General features: G+C 41.0%; 1 long non-coding RNA gene across 1 annotated transcript; it reads right to left on the bottom strand.

Moving 5' to 3' along the window:
• Nucleotides 1-883: 883 nt before the first annotated feature.
• On the bottom strand, nt 884-4203 carry LOC308587347. Its single transcript, XR_014008325.1, has 4 exons — nt 4145-4203; nt 1691-1758; nt 1389-1436; nt 884-1140 (listed from the first exon to the last, which is right to left on the bottom strand). It is a non-coding gene; the product is annotated as an uncharacterized lncRNA (long non-coding RNA).
• Nucleotides 4204-4976: the final 773 nt, after the last annotated feature.

Raw genomic sequence — 4976 nt, 5'->3', positions numbered from 1 at the left:
CCTGGATTGGGCCCAGAGGAAAAGTGCAAGCAAATAGGCAGTGGTGACCAGCAGCAAGGAGGAGGTGGGCCCACTCAGGAGTGGAGCCCACTGAGGACGTCTTGCTCAAGGGCATCTCAAAATCTGCAGCCGGTGCTGGACCGGCCGAGGTCATTTTGACACCTCAGATTCAAATCTAGTAGCCTTAAGATCTGCACCTGAACATTACTTTGCAATTAAAAAACTAAAACCAAAACAGAGGGGCTAGTTCTGCAAGCACAAGTTCTAAACCCAAACATGGAAGGCATATATAAACCCTCCCTCACATATTCACACAGATTTAACAAGCGAGATCCTTCTGCAACATGAGAGTCTCTGCCCAGTGTGATGAAAAAAAGCGACAAATATCTAATTCATCTTCTGCCAAGTGCACAAGCAGTGATGCTGGAACTGTAGTTGTGTTTTGCTGGTTAAGGCAACCTCAGCCTATAAGCAATGTGACAGAAGTGAAGACTTAGGGGGCAAATACTTTCTGCAAACGCATTTCCAAAGCAATTAAGTTCAAGCAACAGATTTTGATCAGTCATTAGACCCTGTGCGTTGCACCAAAAGGAAGGGAAAGGAAACTGTGATGTACCATGACTTCATCTACAGGACCACAAAGATGGCCATCTGAACCCCGGAAGACCCTGGAAGACCAGGGTTCAAATCCCCAGAGAGACATGGAACCCACTGGGTGACCTTGAGCCAGTCATCAGCTCTCAGCATCTCAGGGTGGTGAGAGCCATGAATGCCACCTTCAACTGTTTGGAGGAAAGGTGAGGTATAAATGCAATAAATAAATACTCTTGCTAGGTCTTTATTCAGAAGGAAAGGGTCCTCTCAACACAGAGCGGATTCCTGCTTGTATACTTAGGGGGTCCCCAGTCAAGAAGATTGCTTGACATGCTGACAAAACAAACTGATTCCTGGGCCCGCTTCTTCACACACAAATGTATCCTTCCCATTCTCTGTGTGGTCCTCCTTTGACTTCTTAGGCTTTCCTTGTTCTCTTGAAAGGAGCATGAGTAATTCTCACCTACTGTTTCCCCAGCCTTCCCCTTCATGGCCTACTTTGAACTTGCTTCATCACGTCAGTTCATTCTGCATCCAGTGTTTATGCTGAGAGCCAGCATGGTGTAGTGGTTAAGAGCGGTAGATTCGTAATCTGGGGAACTGGGTTCGCTTCCCCGCTCCTCCACATGCAGCTGCTGGGTGACCTTGGGCCAGTCACACTTCTTTGAAGTCTCTCAGCCCCACTCACCTCACAGAGTGTTTGTTGTGGGGGAGGAAGGGAAAGGAGAATGTTAGCCGCTTTGAGACTCCTTCGGGTAGTGATAAAGCGGGATATCAAATCCAAACTCTTCTACTCTTCTTCAGCCCCCCAGTGTATACTTTACCTTAGATATTGGCTAGCCCTGCCAAGACAAATGAAATCCAAAATAAAATCACCAAAACCTAAGGCCTTGGGGGGACCCTCTTTCACAATGGTAATGTAGTAGCTTTGAATAGAAGTTGTTTTAATAATAATAACAATAAAAATATTTAATTTATATCCCGCCCTCCCCAGTCGAAGCCGGGCTCAGAACGGCTAACAATGGTAAAAATGACACAGTTTACATAAAATCATAATCAATTAATTGAAAATCATGCACAAAATAGTATCTCCTACCTGCAAAATCAGTACAAAAGCCAGGGCCTTTACCATATCTATAAAAAGGCCATTGTTTTATTGATTCCCTAATATAAAGAGAGAGAAAGAGTATAATCATTCTTCTTGTCTTGTTTCTCCCACAGGGTTTATTCGTTTATTTTGACAATTTATATACATTTGTATTAGTCAAGTCTGAGGGCTTCCCCTTTTCTCCATTTAAAACAAAATAATAAAATATGGCTTCCAATATATCCGGCCAAAATAAGCAATAACATTTCCCACTACTGTTTACATAGTATTCCTGCTCCCCGCTTCAATGAATGCTCTCAATGAAGCTATATCATGCAAGTGACTGACAGTGATGGAAAACTCCCATTTGGCAGCATTAAAACAAATTTCTTCGGCTAAGCATTAAAAAGAAGAAGAAGTGTAAATATTGCCAACAAAAATGCTCCTTTGTATTTTATGTAAATCGCCAGCCACGATCTCACAACTCTTTTAAGCTCAGTATTGGTGAAATGTCATGTTACACAAAGCAAAACAAACCTGTTCCATGGGGACAAAAAGATTGTTGAAGTAGAAGCAGGATGCTACAGGGCCTTTCTGTCCAACATATTCAGGGTGGTTAAAAGATTTAGCACTTGGATTACATGGAAATGTATCCTCGTGAATCCCCTCTACACCCTAGCTATCTTTCTGTTATACTGTACAGTATATGAAATGAGCAGCTGGGGAAATGTGTAAGTATGTTTAGCCCCCTCAAATTCACCTGCAGAATTTGCCATTCGTTCTGCTCAGTGGGTGATGAGAAAAAAATAGCATTACTCTCATCCCCATGCTTGCATCTATTCTTATGTAGATAATTTTGTAACAGTGATAAAACAGAGGCATAAAAATAACATCCAGTCCTGTCCTATGGTATACATTCTGTATTTCTCCCTGATGTGTGAGATCCTACCTTTCTTTTTACTGAGTAGCTGAACTAGTATTATTTGAACCAAGGGTATGGGCTGAAGGCACATGAAGCCACCACCTTGCTAAGGCTAAGCAGGTCTAAATCTGGTCAGTGTTTGGATGGGTGACAATGTAGGAATCACCTATATGCTGCAATGACTTCCATGATGGAAGAGCAGGAGGATATAAATGTAAGAAACTAAACAAATAATTATTCCGTGCTATCTGTCAGATCATATTTTATATGGGATTGCATATTCCAGCTTGTATTTATTTATTCATTTGTTTATTCTGAAAGATTCATAGCTTACCTTTCATCGGTACTGGTATCATTTCAAAGCACAGAATAAAATCCATTACAGTGGTACCTTGGGTTACATACGCTTCAGGTTACAGAGTCTCCTAACCCAGAAATAGTACCTCGGGTTAAGAACTTTGCTTCAGGATCAGAACAGAAATCGTGCTCTGGCGGCGTGGTGGCAGCGGGAGGCCCCATTAGCTAAAGTGGTGCCTCAGGTTAAGAACAGTTTCAGGTTAAGAACAGACCTTCGGAATGAATTAAGCACTTAACCCAAGGTACCACTGTAAATATAACCATCCATAAAAACAGCGACTACCTAGCTAAGAAAGTGAAAGCCAAAAATATTTGCTCATTAAGAAGCCAACTGCATAAATTTGACTGTATGAAAAAACTTAAGATTTCAGAGGAAAATATTCTCTTGAATTATATACCTATTATATGGAAGTTGACAACTGGACAATGGGAATGGATTCTATGCACCCCTAACTATGGTCAAAAGATTAGTATTGATGAACTGGAAAAATAAAAATATGGTCCCATTTAATCAATGGATGGAAGACATGACAGCACTTGCAACATATGAACAGATCACTTATAGATGCAGACTTTGTTTGGATAAATATATTTATATTTGGAACGAGTTTATACAGAATGTAGTAGGTTATTAATAATCATATATGTATTAGCAATACTGTGTGTGTGTGTGTGTGTGTGTGTGTGTGTGTATGCATGCATATATTGCACCTTCTTTCTTTTTTCACTTTACTGTATTCTGTATAACTGAAATACTTAAAAGTATTAATAAAAAGGAAAAAAATAGAACCCATTTTGCCAAGTGTCAGAGATGGTGACTAGCTGGGAAACAGACAAGATGGCTAGAGAATGGATGGCTTGGAGCTTAATTCAGGTACCGCTTCCAAGTAAGACAAAGCTCAGGACAGGACTCAACCAGTGAGGAAACAAAGCACCTGGTAAAACAGCTACTTTGGCTGATAAGCAACTGAAACAGCCACCAGGGTCCAGATTGGCTACCAAGATTGTGTTCGCTGGTTGGTTGGACAAGCTGTGACATGCTTTCTCCACCAATATCAGGGTGGTGCTGTAGAGCAATTGGAGACATGCACGTTGTTCCCTTTGCCTATGAGCTATCCCAGTGATCCAGAAGGGCTTATGCAATCTGCTACTAAATCCCACAGTTAGAGCCTGCTGTCTGTTACCTTAGGCTGGCCTACAAGAGGCCACTTCCCACCAGTGGCAGCCAGTGATGTGGACCCAGTGTGGCTAATCACACATCACAATGATGTCAGGGAAAGGGGTAGGTTGAACATGATGTTCTAGAAGCAAAAAGAGAACACAGACAAGGCAGTCATAATCACTGACAGACCTATTTTTTAAATGAGTCATTCTCCCCCTTCTTACATCACAAGGGTGCTCTGAAACAAAACATTGCAGTATATCCTCCCTCATAAAAGGAGCGTTCCTATTCAGGTTCCGGCCAGCCATTCCCTCCAAGTGGGACAGTCTACTCTTCCCACATCCTTCAATCTGATGACTGGAATTTGTGCATTTATGACACACACAAAGAGCATATTGTGAGATTATGTTTTAGAATAACTTTCCACAGTTATCCACAATAAGTTTCCACAGATATGAAATGAGGAAGCCATCAAAGGCATCAGCCTGAAGAGATGAAAATTAAGTGCTAGGTGCCTTAACATAGGCAATAAACATAATGCTCTATTACTTCCAGTGGTAACCTATTCTAAGTGCATGTGCTTTATAATCAGGAGATCATTCAGCTACCCACTTCACTTTAAATTAAAGCATAAATGAATAACACTTCTCAGCTCAAATGAGAACTATTCTTGAAATTCTTTTGGCTCATGTCCTTGATATGTCTCTTAAAATGATGACCTAATCATATTAATTCCAATTTTATATCTTGGTGCGTTTCATTCATAGTTTGCAGCTGTCCAGAAAAGTCTTTCTTACAAAACTAAAAATGGCATTGGACCCATACGGAGGCAATTTGAATCAGCGGTGAAATTA

Source organism: Podarcis bocagei (assembly GCF_964188305.1).
Source record: "Podarcis bocagei genome assembly, chromosome: 5".
Lineage (NCBI taxonomy): Eukaryota > Metazoa > Chordata > Lepidosauria > Squamata > Lacertidae > Podarcis > Podarcis bocagei.
This window is presented reverse-complemented; position numbering and strand designations above follow the sequence as displayed.